This window comes from Amblyomma mixtum, chromosome 10 (assembly GCF_055824585.1).
Source record: "Amblyomma mixtum isolate Tamu chromosome 10, ASM5582458v1, whole genome shotgun sequence".
In the NCBI taxonomy this organism is placed as follows: Eukaryota; Metazoa; Arthropoda; class Arachnida; order Ixodida; family Ixodidae; genus Amblyomma; species Amblyomma mixtum.
In genome coordinates, this window is record NC_143021.1 from 169,255,581 (window position 1) to 169,270,849 (window position 15,269).

A 15,269-nucleotide genomic window follows, 5' to 3' on the forward strand; every position below is an offset into this window, starting at 1 on the left:
TTTTCGCCAAAAAAGTCTGAATCAAGTGCGAGGAATGTGCAGGAATGTGCAGGAATGTGTCCGTCTCGGATATCCGCCGGCGGATTTTTTGAGGATATTTGCAGGTAATGCATTCTCCACCATTATGAGGCAAGCCAGAACTACAACCACCAATCAGTGCACCTCGCAGGGCCACTGGGCTTATTAAAAGCCCGCAGAGTGTCGGAAATCGGACGTACACCTTGCTGTATGTAATTGCATGAATCTGTAAAGGAATCGACCAAAATGGCAAAGCATATCAAAGTCGGGATGATTTTATTACGACATAAATGCTGTCTTCAGTCTTCACGAGGAATTCATCAAGCTGGCCGTACATATAGTTAACGCAGCAGGAAGGACACTGTACAGACCATGATGAATTTGTAGCCAAGCCGGCGACGTCTTCTGCAGAAAACAGTAAACACTAAGTTAAGAATATGCCATTAAAGCAAGCAAATTTGACAGACACCATTCAGTTGTATGCAGTAACTCCACCGTGCCAAGTAAATTAGTCATCTGTAGCTCCGAAAGCATGTTTACATCTTGAAAAACTAGTAAGTTGTAAGCAACAGAGGTGAGAATATTTCTTGCAAAACAAAATATTTTGCTTTTCCAAAAACTGCAAAATAAATGCCCCACTGCAGAGCTTCGTACCAGTTCATGAAAAAACGCGTTTACATTGCAAGACACCACAGCTACTCCCACAGGCAGTCACTTCCGTACTGATGGTCAAAAAAATTCAAGTGTAAGAGTAGGGATCCTTACCACACCATTGCAAGCTAGCTAATGACTTAGGTTGTGCACAAGGTACACTCATAGATAAAAGTTTGCTGGATGTCGATTTTCCGAAAATATTTATTTTTGCAAAGCCTCGCCAGGCAGTCAGCTGAAATTTGTTCAATAAGATTGAGTACCCATGTCCCTTCATGATTCTAGGCTTTTGATTAAATTGCTCTGGCTAACAGCACAGAGAAAATATTTTACAAAGAACTCTCATCCCACAAATTTTTATCCATTACTGTACAAGTACACTGCAGTATAGCTAGATACCCTCCACTGCACAGAGCAAACAGAAGGAAAGTATCCATTATGTGACAGGGTCAAACTTGCACTGTAGTTCAAACTTACCTGAAGGTTGCTGCTGTACGCTGCAGGTACTATATAGCTGCTAGCTTAGGTCAGTCACATCCACACTGTATGGACAAGAAAATAAAGTATGAGAGAGCAGCTTATACCGCATGTTGTCAACGATGCAGCAAAACACAATCTCTGTCGAAAATACAATGCCCACAGGGTTCACTGATGAATCATGCATCAGGGCACTGACAGCATATTTGATGATCCACAGCTGCACAGGAGTAAGGAAGAGAGGTCTGGTCACAATCCAGGAGCATATGTGGCTCTAGGGGTGCCATATATGGTCCTGCTATCTGGCTCAGCATTGAGCCCTGTGAGCATGTTTGGCAAAGTTATACCAAAGCACTGCAAGAGCTCATTGCACTCAGTGATTGGGAAGTAAGTGAAAAATGTGTGACTGAAGCTGGCAAATTTAACACAACAGTTAAGCTGTCCTAAACAATGCTACTGCACAGTGCAAAGTACTGTGTAGTGGATGGTTGGAGACTTCCATTTGGCAAGCCTAATGAACAAATTGATAAGCTGTGGAAGTATGCACAACTTTTATATGCATTTTCAACCTACCTGTGCTTTCCATGGCTTGGCATAATTAATGTAGGCACCAATACACTCGGTAGCCGGGCCACATCCACACTGCAAAGGCAACAGAAAAGTAAGAAAAACTCAGTCGCGAAGCACTGCAAAACTAACACCGCCCTGGCACTATGCTTTTCGGGCGTTCCGTTTTATCGCAATTATGAACCTACGCGCAATTGGTTTAAGATTCACACCATGCAACTACACACCGTCTCAACTTTTCGCAAACGCGAGAAACACGTTTGCGGCAGCTAATGCATAGGGCTTGTATTTTCCACCCCGTGGCAAACAAGTTGCGCAACAGAGTACAACTGCGTTAATGCGCTGTACTCATCCCACAGCAACATCCTGAAAGTAATTTTCAAGCACAGTTACTTACCTCGCAAGTGGTAACACCATGGCCGCTTCTTTCATCCAAAGCAACAAAGCATGTCTCGGCAAGGGGTCAGGTGCAATACGACGCCGGAGCTTTTTCACAAGAGCTTCAGAAGCAAACGAAGGTCTTTTCGAGCGCGTAGGTGACACATCACATTTGTAGCACAGCCAAGCAACCACAGAGCGAACAAATCGCACATCGCAGCAAAAGTAAAGGTCGAAAGGAGCACCACGCGGCGAAAACCAACGACTCAACGAGACGATCGCGCTATTGACTGATGGATTGGATTGGATCGACTTTTAGGCCTATCGCTCCGCCGCGGCTCCTGGTAGGAGTTTAGTCAGTTTTGTTTTCATGGAAGGCTGCATGCATGGCTACATGCCTCGGTTACCTCGAAGGAGTGCTGCAGGATAAAAGCGCGTAAATTTTGAGCACTGGCGCCAGAAAGCCATGCAATTAGTTTAATTCTGGTTCTTTTACATCAACACCATAGTTGAGTGATCTTAATCAATCTGAATATTAAACTAGTTGGTGGTAGAAATGTGATTGTGTGAGTTTTGTCATTTGCAAAATAGAATTTGTTTTAAAATGTTTGTCTGAGGGAAAACAAAATATATATGCCATGTAAGCTCACATCCCAAGAGGGATGTTTACGGATACTCCTCGGATATCCGACGGCGGATGTCCGCCAGCCATCCGATAACGAACGTCCCTCGGACATACACAGAATCTCCGATGCGTATATCCGAATATGGACATACGTAGGCATGTCCTATGGACATCCCAGCCTGGCACTGGAGATTCGGACCTTACTCGGACCTACCATGGATATCCGTGGTTGACTGGGTCCCTATAGTACTCTTTGGTCATTGTTTGACCCTGTAGGGAGCGTACTCGTGGTGTGCCACACAGAGGGAGTCAAAGAAAGCTTTCAGCATCACTTTGACATTGCTGCGCACTTGGCGGACCTTCTTTTGTCTCGGTGACATGAAATGCTTCCACTGTAACGACTGGGATTTGGTTTCCGGGTCGTACCCGTACACTCGACTCGTCACCAGTGATTATGGTGTTTATGAAGTCGGGGTCACTGTTTGTGGAATCTAGCATGTCCTGCGAGACTTCAACACGCAGCTGCTTTTGCTCCGCCGTGAGCAGCTTCGGCACGAATTTCGCCCCAACTCTCTCCGTGGCCAAATCTTCGGGGATAATGGAATGTGCAGAAAAAATGCTGATGTCCACCTCTTCCAGTTTTTCGGATAGTCACACGACGGTCCCGCATCACCACAGCGTTCACTTAATAGACGATATGCGTAGAGTGACTCTAGATATGCGAAATGCGCAGCGCCATCTCTCGGCGCTCCGAGAACTATATCATCGAGTGATGTGGACGTATGTCACCGTGTGCCAACGAAGGAAAAAAATCAGAAAAACATAGTAGTCCAGTTCCAACGACGAGAGAAACGCGATAAGGTCCTTGATAAGTCGCGGAAGAAAAGGCTCACGACGTCTATCATAGCGACAGAATCAGAGGAAAATTCCGAAGAAGACCACAAACCAATTTATATAAATGAACATCTTTGTCCGTTCGTGAAACAGCTCCTAGGAAAGGCAGTTGTGCGCAAGCGCGACTTCGGCTGGCGGTTCGTATGGATTAGGAATGGCAGCATTTTCGCGCGCCAGACAGAGTCATCCTCGGTTGTATCGATTAAATACGAAAGTGATCTGCAAAAGATTTGCGACAGCAGTTGAAATGATCGTATACGTGAATTTGGGATACTACCTTTTCCTTTTGATAAATGATGGGTACTCATAGCATTTGCCCTGAGGCTATTTCTGGTCTTTTAAGTGCGACAGAGACAAAGAAATGGATAAAGCTGATTCATTTGAACGCGAGATCTGTTAACCAAAAGCATGATGATTTGTTGTTGCTACTAGAGGCATGTGCTATACCATTCGATGTATTGATGCTGACCGAGACGTGGTACACTGACGACAGCGACTATTTTGTGCTGGAAGGCTACAATCATTATTTCTTAAATCGAAAAAATACTAGAGGAGGTGGTGTGTCTATTCAAACTTGTCTAACCGGTTTTGAAATTGTACCGGAGTACAGCTGTATTACCGGCGACTATGAAACTCTTTGTATTAGGAAAGGCACAAATATGTTCTCTGTTATTTACAGACCTCCAAATGGAAGTATTTCCGCGTTCCTGCAATTTTTTGATGGGTTACTCTCTCATGCAAACTGTAGTGGTTGCTTACTAACGATAGGCGGTGATTTAAATATTGACATTCTGAAGAACACAGAAGCCACTACAGACTTTTTACTTGTTTTACAGTGCAATGCCTTTCAGAATGTCATTGCCACTCCAACAAGAGTCACTCCTTTATCATCATCACTGTTAGACTTGTTCGTGACTAATTCATCGTGTAATATTCGGTCAGGTGTCATAAGCTCTGACATCAGTGATCATATGCCAATTTTTTTATTGATAAAGCGACACAATAACTTGAACCAAAAATGCCATACAGTCACGTACCGCGAAATAACACCGCATACTTTGGAAGAGTTCCGGCATGCAATTATTCAGACGAACTGGAGTGAAATTTTTGCAATTGAAGATTCTAATGCGTCATACAACAAGTTTATAGAAATTTTCAAGCAAAAATATTTCGCTTGCTTCAAACTAAAAACACATCGAAGTTTCAAGCGCTCCCGTAAGCCTTGGATTACCCGCAACATAGTCAAACTTATAGCTGAAAAACACAAGCTCTATCAATCTTTTGTAGACTCTCGTGACGTCAACAAACTGAGGGAATTCAAGCGTTTTCGAAATAAATTAAATAAAGCTATCAAAAAATCTAAGCGCGAGTATTACGCTCGCCTTTTTGATAGTGATTGTCTGCAAAATAGCGACCTAGTTTGGAAAAATCTAAATAGACTACTAAAGAGGAACGTACAGGGAAGTTCAATACCAGACCTCGTAATTGATAATCAAGAAGTAAGCGGAACAGTGCTTGCGGACCGCTTCAACAAATTTTTCGTAGAAATAGGAAGCACGGCCTACTGTTCCGAGGCCTCCTCTTCTGTGCGTTCAGTATCGCAAAGCTTATTTTTTCACCCTACTTGTCAGTCAGAAGTAATATATGTTTTTCAAGGACTCAAGAACAGCCACAGCGTTGATGCGAACGATATGGAAATAAGACCGATAAAATATGTTCTGGATATAATTGCGCCCACGTTAACACACGTATTTAATTCTTCCCTATCTACTGGCGTTTTTCCCACCAATATGCAAGTCGCCCGTGTCAAGGTCTTACACAAAGGGGGTGACAAAAATAATTTAAGCAATTACCGACCAGTATCCATCCTTCCGATTTTTTCTAAAGGACTCGAAAAAGTTGTTAATATACGCATTGAAAGCTTTTCAAGAAAACATAACCTCATAACGGATCACCAGTTCGGTTTCAGAAAACACCGCTCCACAGAAGACGCTCTTTTAAGACAAAAAGAGGTAATTTTGGAAAATTTCGAGAAAAAACTTACAACTTTAGGTATTTACTTAGATTTCAGCAAGGCATTTGACCGTGTAAATCATCCAATATTACTAGAAAAATTAGAGCACTATGGATTTCGGGGTATTTCACTTAAGCTCATTCGGTCATACTTGACTGGCCGGCATCAATATGTTGAGATAAACCGAAATAAATCGCACTTACAAGAAATTCCATCGGGTGTCCCACAGGGAAGCATTTTAGGACCCATTCTTTTTCTTTTCTACATCAACGATATTGTAGAAATTTACAGAGATTGCACAATTGTCATATATGCAGACGATTGCACAGTATTGATATCTAGACAAAACTTAGAAGAAATAAAAACAGATGCCAGTTTATTCTGTAACAATCTACAGGAATGGTGCCGAAAAAATAGCCTGATACTAAATGAATCCAAAACAAAATGTATTCTTTTTCGTGCACCCGGAGTCCTACCTGGAATATCTCCCACCATTACCTTCGGTCCGTATACATTTGGGCTGGAAACGTGTGTGAAAACGCTTGGCATGTTCTTTTCCGAGCACATGTCCTGGAACGAGCATGTTCAACATCTGTCGACAAAGCTAAGTAGGATTGTAGGTACAATAAACAAACACCGTCACACCCTCCCACTAGCTACAAGAAAGCTCTTATATAATGCCCTTTTCTATTCACAACTCCGCTACTGTATACTGCTTTGGGGAAATACCACCAAGTCAAACATCAATAAACTTGCCTTAATACAAAAACGGGTCATCCGCATTATTGAAAACACATCATTTTTAGAACACACAGGACCCCTTTTTCTCAAACATCGCATTCTAAAAGTGGAAGATATGTACTCTTATAACCTGTTAAGTAAGTACAAGAATGCAATACAAGGAAAATCTGAAACATTTCTGACCTTAGCTAGACTACAAAAACCAACAAATACCTATTCATTTCGCTATCAGTCACCATGGCTCATTCCATTTTCCCGTACAATGTACGGAAAACAACGACTAAAACACGCCATACCGCATGCGCTCAATGAACTGGACGAAAAACAAATAGACATTCTGCAAATGTCGCACAAGGGAATTTATAAAATTTTTGTTTAACCTGTACCACGGATTCCTTTTTTTCTTTTAATCTTGTTTCAAGTGTCTGTTTTGTTTATTGTTCTGCACGTGACAATTCACAATTGACTGCTCTTTTCAGAGGACTGTTTTATCAATTTTGTAAAACTATGTGCTGTGCAAGTGCTTGCTGTCTGGGTGGCGGGAGCTTTGTCAAGCTGCAACTAAGCAGCTTTTTCTTCCGTCACCTTTTTTGCTCAAGCAAAATAAAGAAATTTCTTCTAAGTCCTCCATGTTGGCACGGTACAGAAAACGAAACCGCTGCCCAGCGTTGGGTTAAAACGGCTGCGCTTTGTTTGGAAATAAAATGCCGATGCAGTGTTGCGCTACCCTCTCCACTGTGAAAAGACACTACGATGTGTGCCAGAACTAGGTGCGTTCCAGCTTTTCGCTTTTCTATTTTTTTACTCTTTTCCAACGTTTTAGTAACACAAAACGCCATGCGAGGTATCGTGTGTCAGCACGCGGATCAGTGTGCAGCTTTCGCTTTCTGCGCTGATTTTGGACAAATCTCTCGAGGTGATTTGCTTTTAAATTAAGATAAGGACCACATCCTTTGTTGTCTCTGATCAAAATTAGAAGCCGATTTCGTGTATTTATCAACTTTCCGGTCGGGCGTGAATATATATTCATACTTGAAAACGTAATAGAGAAGGTAATTTTTTTGAGCGGGCCAATCGCTCGTGCCGTGGCGAAATAAGTTCACTCGAAGAACCATATGCCGATTACTGCTTAGTTTGCTACGTGTTCAGTCAAGTTTTTCCCGTGTTCAATTAGTTTTAGAAGGGCGAGCAAACTCTCTGGACCATGCGCATATGTTATGCGCGTTAAGGAGTGTGTGAAGCAATACACCCTACGTATAAAAACTCAGGTGCGAATGCTTTATTTCTTGAGGATTCCTATACCTTCGATATCTGCGGCGACGAAAATCTAAAAAAAAAAGAAGCGAATAATATAGCTACTTTATTATGAAGGAGGGACGCATTTCTAAGCTAGAAAGTACGTGCAACAGTGTTCTGAAGACGCTTCAGGCCATCAGATTTTATTATCGTTGTGGCAAGCTCCAACAGCTTGCTTCGCAACAAAGCCATTTGTCCAAGTTTGGGAGTAAGCTAATTAAGTTTCGGAAGCAACCGAACATGCTAATTTCGCCCCTGCACACACAGCTTGACCAGTGTATCGAGTCCGTGCATGCACCTACAGCTGTAGCATCTTTCTCTAATCAAGCCGCCGCGGTGGCTCAGTGCTTATCTGAAAAAAAAAAGCTGCGTCTTTGCTTACAATATTTTGATTTATATGTGCATGCCTACTTTCCTCTTGTTAATGTCGACTGACTGCGTCTTAAGCAGGACGCGGTTTCAACGAATTGTGGCGAAAATCAACCGACGCCGGGCTCTGAAAGGGTGACATTGAAAACCGCGGATGCGCATTGCACACTACAGTAAAGGAATCGAATTACGCAGCTGGTCGAGGGTCTTGTGTGATTATACTGCAATGCACGAAGCTCCTGGCGTCGGCGCGAACGAAAGTTCGCACTGTCACAGAAGTTTGTCAACACACGTGCGCACTCACCGCAAAATAACCGCTACCCTACCAGATGAATTCGCGTCCACCTGGGAATAAAATAGCCATAATAATGCGTGATGCTTGAACTGGCGCTTTAATGCGAGCATTAAAACGACAACAGTACACGGTCACGGTTCGACTTTCCAACCCACTTTCGAGTGCCGATTATTGCGATCATCAGCGCCAGACTTCAAGCGAAGCTGAGGACGCGGTAGGAGTAAGCTGGCGCTTATTGAAAGCACCTACATTTGGTCAAAGATCAGCTGTGAAAACAACGCAACAGCTGAAGCTTGCCTGTTGAAATCCACTCGCAAGAAGAAAGTACGCATAGCAAACGATGCACCAGCCATAGAGTTAATACATGGAGGAAGGAAAACTAATGGTGTCTTCGGCTGACGGCACTCGTGGCGTTTTCTGCGCACTCGTGCGGTGCCCTACGTTCGGCTGGATGCCACTCGTGCAGTGCCGTACATTCGGGTGGCACGAGCACGACACGCGTGCGCGCCACCGCGCCACCGTGGAGACCGACGGTGGAGCGCGGTGCAATCCCGTCGTGCAGCGCGCGCTAGCAGACGACGCTGTTCACGTTCGGTGGTCGACGCAGCATCGACGAAGAGGAAAAACGGACGAAGCATAACAAGTGGGCACATTTTAAAGAAATGTTGAATATTATAGCAGCTGTAATACATTTATTCGTGCTGCAATCACGCAGCCACCGGCCGGCGAGTCGTGTGCCTTTCATTATGAGGAAATTAAAGGTTTGTCAATATCTTTAGTCTTGCAAGTTCTGCCTTAGCTCTTGCAGCGAACGGCATATGCTGTTCATCCGGCATGCCTGCACTTTATAACATCGTGCTTTTTGCTAACGTATGCACAGGTTAAAGGATATCAATAAAGCGACAATGTGGGGCGCTTAGTGGATTGAGAATCACCTGCTGATATTTTCGGAAGTTACTCTAGCTGAAGCTCTAAAGGCGTATGAATCGAAACCGGCAAGCATAACACCTTGGTGCGGTGTCTTGTAAACCTGCGCCCCCATAATTAATAATTAAAAAGTCGGGCCACTAGCAACGTTGTCGTTGTTGCTAAGAAAACTCGGGCCACTAGCAACGGCGTACGGCGTCGTTAGCGTCGTTGTTGCTAGGGGCCCGAGTGTTTCTCGGTGGCGGTGGACGGGCTTTCGGCACGGTGTGTTCGGCCTTGCGTGTTAAAGTCTATATGCCTGGCGTCGTGACGTTACGCACGCATCTAAGATTGCTTTTAAATGCAGCAAATAACCACTCATTTGATATTTTGTTCGCCAAACTTGGTGTCGTTACGCGGAGCGATCGATGCATTGAAATGAATCTCGCGAAAAGGTGGCACTCCGGAACCGCGCTTCGACACGCGAAAAAGCGTTGATTGTTTTGATCAGCGAACTTTCGCACCTCACCAAGCAGCACAGAAACATGAAGCCGCTCTCGGCGATGCTGAGCTGCGTTTCGAAGGCCACACGGCGGGTGTAGCCCTCGCAATGTCAAGCGGCGCTCAATGTCGTCTTTCTTCGCCTGGCGTCGGAAAAGGTTCACCGCACCTGTGCGCCGGTCTGTGTCCAGGTGCGTGTTTACGGGGAGGGAGGTGTAGGAGTGTAGCGGCGAGCGGCGCGGTTTTTTTTATACCTTTCTTTTACGAAGCGCTTGCGAGCCGCGCGCGATCCCTGCCCGTAGCTGGGTGGAGAAGCAAGATAGTGAGGAAAGCCGAGCCAACTTCCGGTTGCGGGGCGGCTTCACAAAAAGTGACGTCAGGGCCTCTCCTGAGTTCTTTCCTTCCTCCATGGAGTTAATATAACCAACTCCATAGAGTTTCTTACTATTACCTAGAGGGAAAGCTGGCAAGCCGTCTATGGGAGTTTGCATGGAGACCCCACGTGACCACCTCAGCCACCATGGGCGCTCAAAGCATCATGGGGCGGTGAGCTACTTGTTGCGGAACTGCAACTTTTGGCCAAAAAATAATAAAAAAATAAAGTTTTTTGATAGCTACAAACGTCCTAACATTCAATATCTTGTCTAATGATTGCAACAAACGAGCAGAAAAGCATTTAAGTGCAAAGTTTGCCTAAAATAAGACATGACTAGCTTTCCTATTGGCCAAGTGATGAACACTAAAAAAACTAATATTTCGTAATTAACAGGCGCACTTTTAAAAGTAAATATGTTTTCAAAAAAAATGTTGTTGTTTAGATACTTTAAGAGGTTTTTTAATGGCATTTCGGAAGAGTAAAACCTTTTATTGGCGTCGTGTGTCGTCGCGTCTTCACTACTATGGCTTTTGCACACTGCGTTCGCGCGAAAGTCGTCTGCGCACACACGAACTACGTTTTCGGAATGAAACGCCTTAGTACTGCCACTCTGTGTTCCCGAAAAACTACGACTGTGCCGCAACAAGTAGCTCACCGCCCCATGATGCTTTGAGCGTCCATGTTGGCTGAAGTGCAGCGCCGCCAGCTTTCCCTCTAGGTAGTAGCGTAGTAGTAAGAAACTCTATGACCAACTCGGCACCAGCTCGACGAGCTCGACCGTGCCAAGATGGAAACCGGAAGTTGTGGGCGCGGTGTTGCCAGACCGCCAAGCAATTTCGCATATCGTCTATTTCGGCATGTTGATGGCCGACCGGAGCGTGGCTCGCTCTCCGCCGATGTGCGGCCATCTTTAAACAAATTGTACCACTGTTTAATTTGTGTGCTGCTCATAGCATCTTCACCGAAAGCCGCACTAAATATTCCGAACAGTTTCCACCTGGTTGTCATCCCGTTTCTGGCAATATTTGATGCAGTAGCGCTGCTCCTGTCGCTCCGCCATTTTCCTTGTAATAAAAAACCGACGAGAGCACTGCGCACTGCCTCACTCAAACGCTGCGTCCCAGCGACTGACACTATCGGCAGGCCGGAAAATATTCGTACGTGCGCACGAAGGTTCAACGTCGGCTGGTGCAAGCGCGCTTGTTTCATATCCATCAGGTGTTCGCAAAAAAAAAAATAAAGTCGGATACTGTTCTAACAGACCTCGTATATTAGTGGGAGCAAAGAAAAAGAAAAAAAAATAATGCTGCCCAGCCCGCATCGCAAAAGGCACAACGTCGATACAGTGGAAGCTTGGGAGAGTTAGTGATAATTGTCGACATAATTGCACAGTGCAAATTACTAAGTAAGCGAAAAGAGAAAGCGGACGCCAAAAATAAGGAAGGTGCGATATAAAGCAAATTATTTATGTTTATGTCTCATGTATATATTTCTAGCGTTTTTTTTTTCAATGAACCTTATAGTTGAAATCGGTGCCTTTCTTGTGTCCTTCCTTCTGCCCTCGTCTTTTGCGCGTGCAATCACTTCGTCACTGTTGATGCATAGTAATTAATATTAGTAGTAGTCGGAAAACTCCTGGTCTAGAGTGTAACCTGCAAACTCTAGCGCTGAAAAAACTATATTTTTTTATCAAATGGTATTGCATCTATAATAAGAAAATTATAACAAAGACAGCTATACATTTTAGTCAACGCTCAGCGGATGCCTGTCCAACCTTATAAACTATGGTTGGTGAAGAAAAAGGCAGAGAGAAGTGGGCAATTGTCAATTTCTGTTTACCCTTGAGATGAATTGACATTGCGTAAGAGACGTGAAATTGTTATTGAGAGGGTTAGCACCGCAGGGTGTCGGAATGTGTTTACCTCAGAAGCAAATATTCGTCGTACATGCGGCGGCACCTTACAACCAATTTCGATCAACTTAGACGGAATTTTTCCAAGGTTCACAAAAATGCAGTATACAGCTAGATGCATACCATTCACGAGGCGGACTCGAGACTTTTTTATAGACATTGTACGAAGAACGGGGGGGGGGGGGGGGGGCGAGGTGTTCAGGAACGCTGCCAAAAAAAAAAGGGGGGGTCGGCTACAAAGCGTTAGTTCTGTAGGCACTTAGGGCGACCCCTCCCCTCTCTCGTTTGGACCCTCAACTGCGTGCTCTTATTCATTTTAGACGTACGTCTTTCTTGCATCCAGTTTGCATCATTAGGTTGCTTATTCCCTCCAGAATTTTCCATCGCGTGCTGAAATGTATATCTTTCTTTGCTTGCGTCGATTTGCCTCGATTTAGTTGGATCAAAGATTTAAGAAGTGCGCCCGCGTACCTGGAAACTCACACTCGCAAGGAACAGCTGCTATTTTCACACCGTGTATTGTCAGGCAACTATAGCCTCGTTTACATGAACCCGACTTCGGCGGGTCGAGCCAGGAGATCGAGTTGAGCAAGGTCAGCCCAACTTGACTGCATGTTTACATGAACTCGATTTTAGCGAGTCGCGACCGGTTCAACAGCAGCGGCACCAAGCGTCGAGCGGCGCAGCGGGAAAGGGCAGTGGCAACCTGGAAGATTGCGGCATATACGGCTGCCTCGGAGGCGCTACGGCACAAGCGAATAACAGGTTCGCATTTATCACCTCCCCTTCCACTAACCCGACTCCGACCGGTTTACGTGCTATCTGCTGTTGGGGTCGAGTGAGTCATCCCACCCCCTGCAGCGGAGTTGACTGAACTCGCTCCCTCGACTCCCGGACCCGACTTTTAGGTGTTTACATGAACCCAGTAACCGGTTATCAGCTCAAATCCTCAACTCAACCCGTCATGTAAACACCGCTTATAACGTGCTTGTAAATCATTTTCAGAGAATTCCTTTTCCTGCGGCGCTAGTCTAACCCGCCTGCAGGAGGGGCGCGCAGCAAGGGGAGGGGACGGTCCTTTGTGCCAGTTCCCGAAAAGGGGACTTCTCAGCACTATAGTCAGTTACAACTAAAGAACGAAGCGGCACACGCAACTCAGAGGGAGCTCTCCAGCCAATCACGTCGATTTGTGTGGCTGCGCATGCAGCCAAGCCTGCGAAAGAGAGCGAAGGAGTCGGCGCTTTGTCCCCGTGTCGCCGAGGGTATTTGATATTTGATATGTATTTATTTACCACCACAATATACATGGTGACAGGGTGCCCATAGTAAAAGCGGCCTCTTGGACCGCTTGACTTGGCCATAGACACCCAGCTGCGAACTTTGGCAACAAAACGGTGGCACACTTTGAAACTAAATACAATATTGCAAAAAAATTGCGACAGGTACTTCCCACAAGAAAAACAAAATGACAAACAAAGCAATGAAGAGTGCAATACAGTAAATTCGGTTCACAGATTCAATGCAGTATCTGTAAATAAAAAATATTCTAAAAGCTTTCTGTGTGAGGTGGTTTTTAGGTCAATGTCATTGACACAAAGAGCATTTAGTATACGCGGTAATATGTTTTCAAGTGTTTGACAGCCATATGTTGTTCTGTATGTTTTAATGTGCCACTGATCGACGTTTCTTGTGTTGTGTACTTTATAGCTTACTACAATGTTGGAGAGTTCATGAAGGAAGGACGTGTGATTATTAATTTCGCGCTTCAGTGCGTGGCTGAGGCGAAAGGTGTACAATTTAGTTACCGGGAGTATTTTGTATTTATAAAAAAGTTCTTGTGTATGGAATGTTCTAGGAACATTTTCAATTATTCTGATAAAATTTTTCTGTAATACGAGTAGCTTATTGATGTTTTCTTGCGAAGTTTTTCCCCACACTAAATTACAGTAATTGAGGCGAGAACTAAAGAGTGAATGATATATGGCCAGCAATGCTCTTGTTGGCAGCAGTTGGCGATATCTGCAAATTAAACCAATAATTTGCGACAGTTTGCTGGAAATAAAATAGGCATGGTCATCCCAAGTCATTTTTTCATTAAATACAACGCCCAGTGTTTTAAATGTAGGTACTATGTCTACTTGAGCATTATTGAAGCAAATGTCTTTTACAAGTGTAACTTTCTTATTTTTTTGCTCTAAAAATAACTGCTTTTGTTTTCGCGACATTTACCTGCAAACCATTTTTTTAACAAAACTTCTGTTTGGGCTAGATGGTGCATAGCTATAAATGAAATGAAATTTAAGCGCACACGAAAAACGCACACAAGAGGAGATACACACAGGACAGGCGCTAACTTCATCTGATTTATTCGCAGGTAAGAGAGCGAAAATATATACATAAAACGAGACATGCGCAGTAAAGAAACAGATCGTCATATCACAATGCGTGCTCAAGGTATCTGTTTTCTGCCTGCAAAAGATTAACTGATGTATCACTCACACAGTCATGCCCCCTCTTCCTGATAGAAGCATTTCACATCAGGAAGAGGGGGCATGACTGTGTGAGTGATACATCAGTTAATCTTTTGCAGGCAGAATACAGATACCTTGAGCACGCATTGTGATATGACGATCTGTTTCTTTACTGCGCATGTCTCGTTTTATGTATATATTTTCGCTCTCTTACCTGCGAATAAATCAGATGAAGTTAGCGCCTGTCCTGTGTGTATCTCCTCTTGTGTGCGTTTTTCGTGTGCGCTTAAATTTCATTTCATTTATAAACCATTTTTTTTTGTCCATTCATATAAATTTGAGAGGGTAGAATTCACTGTATCTATTAGAGTATCTACTTGAGTTCCTGAAAAAAATATACTGGTATCGTCAGCATATATTATGTATTTTGCAGGGGCGATTTGCACAATATCATTAATAAAAATATTAAAAAGAAAAGGACCCAGTATGCTTCCCTGGGGAACACCGCGGTGAAGTGATTCTATTTCTGATATATACCCATTATTACTGACAGCTTGTCTGCGATTACTCAAGTAAGAGTGTACAAGAGATCCTGCGTGACCTCGGAAACCGTAGCGGTCAAGTTTGCGGATTAGTAATGCATGATTCAACAAATCAAACGCTTTTGTAAAGTCTATGAAAATGCCGATGACTATTTTATTTTGATCAAGGTGTTTTAATATGTACTCTTTTTGAGCTAGTAATGCGTGCTCTGTAGAACGGTGCTTACGAAAGCCAT

General features: G+C 44.0%; 1 long non-coding RNA gene across 1 annotated transcript; it reads right to left on the reverse strand.

Annotated features, from left to right (window-relative positions):
* Positions 1-277: 277 nt before the first annotated feature.
* LOC149327698 (uncharacterized) lies at positions 278-2,807 on the reverse strand. The gene is made up of 4 exons (XR_016286069.1): positions 2,111-2,807; positions 1,720-1,788; positions 1,147-1,211; positions 278-423 (listed from the first exon to the last, which is right to left on the reverse strand). It is a non-coding gene; the product is annotated as an uncharacterized LOC149327698 (long non-coding RNA).
* Between the last annotated feature and the right edge of the window lie 12,462 nt (positions 2,808-15,269).